Raw genomic sequence first — 10,130 nt, forward strand, 5'->3', positions numbered from 1 at the left:
GGTTACAAAACATTGGCACACAGACACAAAAGGTCCAAGAACAAGGACCCACTGACTCTTGAGGTCCAGAATAATGTCACACTGACACTAAGGGGTCCAGAACACTGATACCATTATACTTGGGTGTCCTAGAACAAAAGCACACGGACACTTTGATTACCCAAATATCGCTGAGCCATTGCTTATTTTAATCTATCACTACCTTACATACATATACATACATATAGCGTGATGTTTGTTTATTGGCTAAAAAAGATTTCCCACTTAGATTGATTTCATCTTTCTGATCACACCAGTCTGACTGGTACTAAACCAATTGATTCATTGCTGAATTCCATCAGAATGATTCGATAGATGAATGAATGTCCAGCAGTTTCCTTGTGGCGGGATGATAAAGAAATAAAGTGACAGGTTCTCTTTAGGTTTCCATTACCCATTACTAGCACAAGTCACTGTACAAATCGCAGAACATGAGTTTTGCTGTAGGCCCTTCTGTTGCTGACAATGTCAGGAAAAGGGATACCCTACCTACCCCCCCCCTCGCCATTCACTCTCAGTGCTTTCACTGACTTCCTTTCTGCAGTGTCTATAGGAGGCTGTTCAAACAGCCCATTGTGTGCAGTAAATAAATTAGACTCTGTGCTCTTAGCCTGAGTCTCTGGCAGCTGCCTGTATTGTGAGTGCAGACAAGGGGTGAGTGGGGGGAGGGTACAATGACCCCCCCTGCCTTGTCCATCCACACTCCAAGGTCACCCGGGGTCACCCCCTTGCCTTCTCCTCTCACTTTCCTGGGTGATATATGATTTTAGTATGTTTGAGATACTTGCAAATCTTGCAGGCAGTAAAAAGCAGAGGTGTCCAACTCACGCTTGGCCGCTTCCAGGGATCAATACTCAATTTCCCCGACAATCTGATCCCTGCGGTGCGGTCAGTAACCCCTTCAGTGTTGCATGGTGGCCTAGTGCTTCCGAAAGCCGAACTGATAAATGGTTTTCCCTTTGTAAGTGTTAACGTACGATTACATTTTACACTTTTACCCAATTGTTGTATCATATTTCCATTATTATACATATTTCTAGGTGCTTTTCTGAAAGTCATTGAATTCTCAGCCTCTGCTAGGATAAAAATTGTGATCTAGAGAATTACATGTGTTTAATCCGTCACTGAATAAAGTTATCCCTATCACTTAGCTTAGTCATTGAGATGGAAATTCACTTTGAAAAAATACCCAATCACCAGCAAAAAAAAAAACCCCAAAAAAACAGGATTTTTACTTGCACATGATTGGACGGTTGAAGTCAGCAATGCGTCATCTCATTTCCTTTGCCAGGGAACAAATCACTATGCTGTGAGTGCACAGCTTTTATGTGTTTCTAAAAGTTTAAATAAAACTGCTGCAAACCCAGCCACCAATTGGATTGTTGAATAGGCTCCATTGGAAGCCCATGTGACAACGGAGAACAGAGTTGTCACCTTATAGGAGGAAGTGCCTAAAAATGTATTGATCCATCATTATGATTTTGGGCAGTGTGAGCATCCAATAGGATTTGATGTTATTTTTGGGCAACTCAATAAGCCTTACATGCCAGCCTACCTACGTTTTAGGCCGCTGGCACCATCATAAGGGTTAAATCAGCCCTGCGGCAGTGCAGTGTGTACATCCGGCAGCTGGACACGAGAGGCGCGTGTGCCACCTGAGTTTAGTGTAAATACCTGGCGGCAGGTGTGAAGCCCCCCCCTTCCCGCTCCATTGTTTGTCATGGAACAGGAGGCCCTGTTTAATGATAAACTGATTAGAGAAAGGGAATACGCCACCCCCCCTCCCCTCCCTTTGGAAAGGCAAGAGGGATTTGTTTGCTGATGTAAGCATTTGGGATGAGAACAAAAGAATTTGTTTAAAGTCTTCCAGGGAAACAAGAGCCAGCTTGTAAGACAGGTTTGTGTGACAGCTGTCTCTGCAAAACTAAACTCAAGTCAAATGGAGGCCTCACAGCAATAGGGAACGCAGCCGGCAGGTGGGACTGGGTGTCTCAAAGAGAACCGGTGTGCGCTCTAGAACTAAAACATTTACTTTTATTGTGATAGCTGCACAGTCTTATAGTGACGATAACACCTTTATAGCTTTAAAAATTCCTTCTAAATTTACTCCACCATCTTAGTAAACAAAGATGGCCGCCGTAGGATGGCCGTTGTGTAATGGCCACTGTGTGATAGCGGTGACCAAAACAGCAGAAAGCAGAACCTCAGATTATTAAAATGCGGCCTTGACTTGTTTACAGCTCGGATATTTAAAAAAAAAAAAGCTGTCAAATGTCACTCAGGGCCGAAGAGTTTATAAATATGTACTTTTCTCACAGGATGCAAATGATTGTCTGGTAGATGTATGGAATTAATGAAAGCACCGTCCCCCGCCAGAGCTGACAGCTCGAGAGGAGAAAATCTCCTGCAGTGCAAGTTATTTATGTAAATAATCAACCTAAATCATAGTGTAACCCATAGCAACCGCACCTCCCTGCATTACTTTTGACAAGGCAGGCATTATCACAAACGACTGTCTTTGGTAAAACTTTATTGTTCTGTGAGTATCAACATTCTATTGGGCCTTCCAAGTTAAACGCACTTGACTTGGGCCTTTTTCAACTCCAGCTAGTCTATAGACCAAGCTAGATTCCATTCTATACACAATATGTATGTTTCATGCCAGGAGTGAGGCGTTTTTAACCTACAGTCAATCTATAGACCGGGATTTCTTTATACGGCAGAGATTGGCCTCATCACAACAATCATTTTTCTTTGGTAAAACTTTATTGTTCCATGAGCATCAACATCCTGTGACCTATTTTTTTTTTTTTGTTTCATGCTTTCTGGTGTCTATAGAGTTTTTATCTGGGATATGTTTATTTCCCCCTAGTGGTTGAACTTGATGGACTTATGTCTTTTTTCAACCTAAAAGACTATGTAAGTTGGCCGTATCACCACAAACGTTTTTATGAGGTAAAACTTTATTGTTTCATAGGCAGCAAAGTTTTGACAGACTTTTACTTGTCGGTGGTGTGGCCTATCTTTCTTGTTTCATGTCTTGTGGGGTGCAATTGGCTTGGACCTTTTGCACCTACAACTGGTTCAAGGAACCCCTACTATAAATATTATATCCACAGCTCACAGTAAAATATTGTGGTGGCCAGTGGGAACAATGTCACCCTTATAGATAGCCAAAAAGATCATTGGTGTCAGTGGTAACTGACCTGAGAGGCACAAGGGCTTTGTTTACAATCCTTGATTGGTTGCTATGGTTTACTGTCATTTAAACATTTCCTTTTTAAAGCCAAATTTTTTCCTTTTGGATTGGGTGAAACCCCTGTTAGCTTCCTGCCTCAATACACCACAGGAGAGGGGATTCCCACTGGGTGAATAATAATTCCAAATAATTTTATGGAGTTAGATGACAACTTTATAGTCTGATTTTTTTTCTACCATTGTTCACCAAGTGAGCAATTATCCTCAGCGGGGCCACAGCCAGCAATAAAATTTCCTTTAACCACCTGAGTGTTACACTGAGGTCTAGATTTCTGTACCAAAAGTGTTCCACTGTTTTTCATGAAATTTTTTTTTTAAATTGTAGACCTGTAACTTACAGAAATATGTCCGAACAAGGGTCTAGTAGATATTATGAATACAAAAAATGTTTGAAACACACAATCATGTAAAAAAAAAAAAATACTTTTAATAAAATTAAAGGAAAAACACAAAAATCAGCTTAAACATGACTACATAAACAAATCAAAAATACTGAAAATACTGAAAAAGCAATAACTCTGTATATTGTAAAGTACTATATTATTCTAAAACACCTCCCTAGTGTGGCAATTTTTAAAACTTTGATTGTGTATTTATTGGAGTTTGTTTTGAATTATTTTGTATTTGATTGGATACGGGAGTTTGAATCCAATCCAGTGCAAAATATGAATTTGAATTTCCAAGTTATTTACTTTTATTTTATTTTTTTTAATTTTTTTGTATTGGATTGGATACAGGAGTTTGTATTCAATCCAATACATAATGAGCGTTTGAATTTACCAGTTATGTACTTTGTATTAGTTTTCACGCACACAGGGAGAAGCCGAGCGGCTTTTTTTTCTCCGCCGGACGGCTTCTCGTTTCAGAAGGCACCCGGCGCTGGACGGAGAACGACGCAGGACGATCAGCGGGACCAGGTAAGATGCCGGCCGGCTTCGACGATCGACGGACGACGATCGACGGAGGACGACGCTGGAACACGGACACGACGCTGGATGAGCACAGCGGGACCAGGTAAGTGGGGATTTTAATGTAGGGAAAATCTCGGGGTTAACCAAAATAGCACTTTTTTTTAGCCTGTACCAAGGTTGGGCTTAACGGTCGGGAGGTTAAGATCACAAATTGCTGCCACACAGGACTCTAATTACACCAAAATGGTGGGGGCTTGGCCAACGGTGGCACCTAACCAATCCAAATACCAAAGAAAAGCCAAACACATCCAAGTCTTAAGTCACAAGTTCACTGATGTTCCATACAGATTAATGTCATGGGGCCACAGGGATCCCCTTATTAAGGCAACGTACACACGTGCAATAATTGTCGTTGCAAAACTAACGAATGACGACCGATCAACGATTATGCACGATTATTTTTAACGATCGTATAGTGCACGATTCAGTACATGCTATAAGGATACAATCGTGCAAAAATAATCCACCAATAATGTACACACAATATATACGATCCTTTGAAAGATGCAGAAGTGACATGCAAAGGAGAAAGTGTACTGCACAACAATCCACAATCACTGAACGACTGCACACACAATAGATTGCGAACGATCGTTGCGAACAATTAGATCCTCCAGGAGGGTCCTTCATTTCCAGCGACTTTCCTCGTTCTTTGGAGTCTTTAATTAGTCGTTGTGCTTTTTTTTTGTTAAAGATTATCGGCCGATCGGTCGTCAATCGTTCGTTACCAAAGACACTTATTGCACATGTGTACATAAGAGCTGCCTGTCCCTGGGGCCCCAAAACGTCTGTTTTTTTGGTCTGTAAATTTCTGTACTTTATACTGTACTATCAGCAGAGGATTTGGCTGTTTTATAGAAAATTATATTGCCCATAGCAACTGGATACATGACTTCTTTTTTAATTTTTATGTGGCTGCTATGGCCAACATAGGTACTGATGTTTTTTTTTTTTTTTTCCTTGTAATTTGTTAACAGTCTTGCATAGTTGTATTGATTTTTCTCCTTGCCAGTTCGATTTCACTGCACACTTTAAGCTTCTTACATTGTGCATTGGAACCTGCAGCAAGTCAGAGAACATCCAGCATCATTGATTCCTTCCTCCCCTAACCTGACCATCCCTGACTTACCCCCTTTTTTTTTTTGTTTATTTTTTTTTCACAGAGGATCAGCATCACATGTGTGTGTTACCTAGGACATGTACAGCCCCTGGCACCAGCCCTCTGCCTCTATTGCATAGAGGAGAACAGGTACCCAGTGATAACATTATAAAGGTATGTAATAAAAATGTAAAGCATTTATTTATTGTCATTACATGGTAATGAAGGAGGAAGCAGGAAAGACCAAATATAAGCAGATTAATCTTCAGCTTTAACCTTTAAGGTTTAATAGTCTTGTAAAAAGGGCCTAAACACCAGCTGTTTGGATGCTGAGCACAACAATACAAGTCATCCTGGGGTGTTATAAGTGATTCTTCTGGTCACACCGTGGCCCCCAGGCTGTGTTTATACCTCAGTGCTGTGTCCAGAGGTCAGGGTTTAGCCTCGGTCAGTGCACCTCACCCATAACCTTTGTCTGTTTTAAAAAAAAAATCCCTACAGGGTAGAAAAAAGAATGTCAAGTTTTGGGGGGTTTTTTGGCCATTAGGAAGTTTTTCACTAACTTATTTCCTAGGGGACACAACAGGAACAGAGTGTGAATATATTTAAAGTAGAGAATATCTTCACTTATTTAATTGTCAGAGCTTTGCCTTATTGTAGTCTTATTGTAAAAATGTGACTTGGTGACACTGTCACACATTCTACTGATTTCTGTGCTTTTTAAAGATCCACCTTTGCTTCTAATAAACTTTCTATATCAGGATTTCTCAACCAGGGAAACCCTAGGGTTCCTCTAGAGATTGCTAGGGGTTCCTTGAGCAATTTGTGACTCTCAGGTCGGTATAGGTGACACCAATGATTTATTTGCCTTTCTGTATGGATGACATTCTTCGCAATGGCCAGCAATGTAAGAGGCATTCTTCCCACTGACCATCACACTAATATACAGTGATGTGTGGATATAATAACTATAGGAGGGGTTCCCTGAAGACCTGAAAGTTATTTCAAGGGTTCCCCATGTTAAAAAGTTTATAAAGGTTGCTCTATGATAGTCTTTTCAGGATCCCTTTATTGTAAAGTTCTGCTTATGTCTATAGATCCTCCCAGATTTTATTCCATGCATTGAAGGCAGGTCAATTTAACAGGGTCCTGCTTGTAATTACTGCTTAACGTTGCATGACGCATAATGCTCCATTTATTAATAATCAGTAACAGAAAGATCGAAGAAATGCTGGAGGATAATTACATGATTATACCAAGCCAGAGTGCACTGATCATTCTAAAGCACCTTGGAAAGAAGAACCTCTGTCAGGTTTTTGTTGCTGTTTTTGCTTCCCTTCCTTTTAATAAGTTGTCACAAGGACAGGAAGTGATACGATTCTTCCCTGAAGAGGACAGACAGAAGAAAAGTGCAAGATATAACTGCAGTCACATATAGACTTAACACAAGTTCTGGCTTTTGCCAATCAAAAATTTCACACACAAATAGAATTGGAGTTGTGCAGTGCTGATCCTCAAAATGTAGATGGTCATATAAGTTCGGATTTCAGATAACTTTCAGGACTTTGTTTAAAAGCCTTGTGTTGTTGCTGATTTTTTTTACTGCCCAGCCCATTAACAATAAAACATTCTAAAAAATGTATTAACGCTGACTCCCAGGGTTATTTGACCCAATTCCTGTGAGCAAAAGGTGTCAAAGACACACCCCTTGGGGAGATAGTCTTGTACGTGTCTCTCACAGAAGAATGATGCATTACATAGCACTGTGCACTGTATCATAGAGGACCATTCACTGATGGTGCAGAAAGATGTCATCAAGCCAAAAAAATGTTTTTTCTTTTTTTAAATAGGGACTTGACTCCTGCATGTAGCCCTGTCCAAGAGGGGGTTTTCATTGACCAGTGAAGGTGTTCTTAATGGACAGCTTAGACTTGAAGTTCAGGAAATGTAACCTTTAGTACAGAATTAAACCTTCACATGGGGTCCACATAAACCCCTTCCCTATTTATGTAAATCTCCAACCATCACCAATGGTCTCCAGGACAAATAGGAAGTAGCTCACAAGTGGGTACTGAAGGTGTCATTTTGATTTATTTTATATTTTAGTTTTTTGCCTTTCCTTGGGGTCCTAACTTCTAAAATTATAGAGCGCATAATTTACAGGTAGACTACAAAGGCATAAATCGTGCGGGCCTGAAACGAGTGCAATGTAAAAAGCCTGTGGCCTTGTGTGAGGCTGCAGAGGAGCAGGTGCAGATCTGCCTGTGAAGGATGATTGTGAATGGCACTGTGGGACAGACCTTTTTGGGGCTTCTCACCCTTCCTTTAAAAAAAAAAATGCCCCTCGCATTAATCCCAGGAGCCGCAGCCAGCTAAATGGCCCAGACCACCATGCTATTATCCAGCATCCCAAAGAACTGCATACGTATTTTGGATGGCGTGAGCAATCAAGGCTCCTGTACGCATCATCATCATGATAGTTACCCCCCATTATTGCGAAGAAAAAGATCAAGAAGAGGGGAAGGGGGTTTGGAGTGACAACCTGTGAATATCTTCCCGCCCCGGTCTGATCCGATTCATTATCATCGCTGATTGTTTCAAGAAAATGTCCAGTTTTATGCAAAACATGATCCCCGATGCTCCTAATAGCCGGGCTGAGTGTGATTGCTGTAATTTGCTCTGCCGTCCTTTGTTTTGTAGCTCTTGTGTGCGTTATACAAAAAAAAAAAAAAAATAGAAAGAGGACAAGGGGAAAAAAAAAGAGATAAAGCATTGAGACGCCATTAGGAAAAAAATAATAACTTTGTCCCTGAAAGTCCATTAGTGGGACGCACAAAGGATAGCGTTTTGTAAAGAGAGAGGAGCTCCCTCCTTTTCTGTCGCCTCGTAGCGCCGATGTAAACGCCACTTTCATTGAAAATAGTTTTGGAGCTGATGGGAACCCAAAGAACAAGAACTAGGAAATGACAGAAAGGAGACTATTGGTATATAATTTATGGAACAATGGCTCACTGTCTGGATTGCTTTAAGCTGATTTAAGATTTTTTTTTCAAGTGCACCTGTCATTTAACTTACAGAAGCTTAGTTGCTAATGCTAAAGCTTGGCTTCCATGCATGGGTGACAGCAGGGGCAGACATAGGGAGGTATAAAGTGTGCCACTTCATATGGGCTCCAGGCCTTTTTCAGCCAACATCCACGGAGGCCTTGATTCAGTTCAGAAAATCTTGGCCATGTTTGGCCCTTGAGCACTGAAGTTGGACAACACTGCCATAGAGGCCATAAAGCTGTCTCCTAAAGGCTGGGCTTACCTAAGGGACCCATAGATTCCCTAGATATCCCATAGATCTACATTTTATCAAAACTATGTAATGTAACAATCAGGCTAAACTATCCATTCAATGTGTTTCCAGTCAAACAGGCCCTTGCATGTTTTTTCCTTGATGGTTATTCTGATTGTACAATTAGATTGTAAAAAGTACAGAGCTGTAAAGGTCACCTACACCTAAATCTAATATTCCTGGTATACTGAATCCTATACTAGATTTGTGGACATTACACCGTTACATTTCTCATCAACGAGAACTGACGGGAATAGCTTAGCCGTCTCTGCAAGGTGCTGCGGAAGTGTCAGGGTCGTATAAATGTGCAGAATAAATAAAAGTGATCTATATTTGTTCCAGTATGCCTGCCTAGGTCTGCCTAAGCCGGCATTGTGCCCAGCAGGAAACATTTTGCTCTTTGCTATGCATTTTGCAGTTACCTACAGCTACTTGTAAGGATGCTTGTAATGACAGTGTAATCTGCAGTCCTAGAAATTCGACAGATACCGCTGGTTACAACGTGGAGCTGCAATGACGGTAATGATGACCGAATGCAGAGGTAATAATTATATCACCAGCTTTACTTGTCTCAATTCACATCTGCCAGTGGGATAATTTAATATAAACCTATCCAGTTTTTACTGCTATACCACACTGGTATGAGAGATTCCCCCTTGCTTGCTATCATGGAGACAGTTTTACCAGACAGGAAGTGAGAAAGAAACAGAAATAAAAAGTTCTTTTGAAAAAAGTCTTCCAAACCTATCCTAAAACAAACATAAAAAGTTTGCACTTGAAGGTATAAACAAACCCTCAATAAAGGCCAAGAAATGGTACAAAAATGGGTCTTCATGTGCTCTTAGAATCTTGTAATTTATTTGTCATGGCACCCCCACCACCCAAGGTCTACTCAGGCCATGACTGCTCCACTAAGAACTAATCCCTTCCCCCTATCAACAAGCCCCACTTTCCATTTTTTATTACTCCAATACTTTGGTAGAATGGTTTGTAACCTATGTTGTTCAGCTTATTGCATTGTTTAGTATGTGGCATGTGAATCATACTATATTTTTAGGGATAGTGTGCGAGATACAAAACAAACAAATACTACAGGCCTGCCTTTTGGACCTTCCTCTGGTTTGTAAGCTATGCTGAGAATTTTTTGTTATAGCACAGTTGGGAGAGGTCTGTATTGTTGTTGCCAATGTGTCAACTTCCATTGACCTCCACAAAAAACTGTCCTAGGGGTCTACATAAAAACCATCTCCAGCTCGTGTATCCCCCACCTAAATTCTTCTTAAAACTGTGATGGATTTGCATACAGATGCTTAGGCAATTAGAATGAGAAAAAGGCGGAGACTGGGAAAATTGTGAAGTAGTGTTGGTTTGGGATGATATGTGACCACCCAAATTCTCTTCCTGATTCTTAGAGCTGAGGCTTG

At 40.8% G+C, this 10,130-nt stretch overlaps 1 long non-coding RNA gene across 1 annotated transcript in view; it reads left to right on the top strand.

Annotated features, from left to right (window-relative positions):
* The window catches only part of LOC140332530 (uncharacterized), an 11,084-nt gene extending 5,391 nt beyond the window's left edge, over positions 1-5,693 (top strand). The window contains exon 3 of the long non-coding RNA XR_011921155.1: positions 5,432-5,693. This is a non-coding gene — a long non-coding RNA (uncharacterized lncRNA). The remainder of the gene's footprint in view (positions 1-5,431) is intronic.
* The last annotated feature ends 4,437 nt before the right edge of the window (positions 5,694-10,130 follow it).

This window comes from Pyxicephalus adspersus, chromosome 6 (genome assembly GCF_032062135.1).
Source record: "Pyxicephalus adspersus chromosome 6, UCB_Pads_2.0, whole genome shotgun sequence".
Taxonomy (NCBI): domain Eukaryota; kingdom Metazoa; phylum Chordata; class Amphibia; order Anura; family Pyxicephalidae; genus Pyxicephalus; species Pyxicephalus adspersus.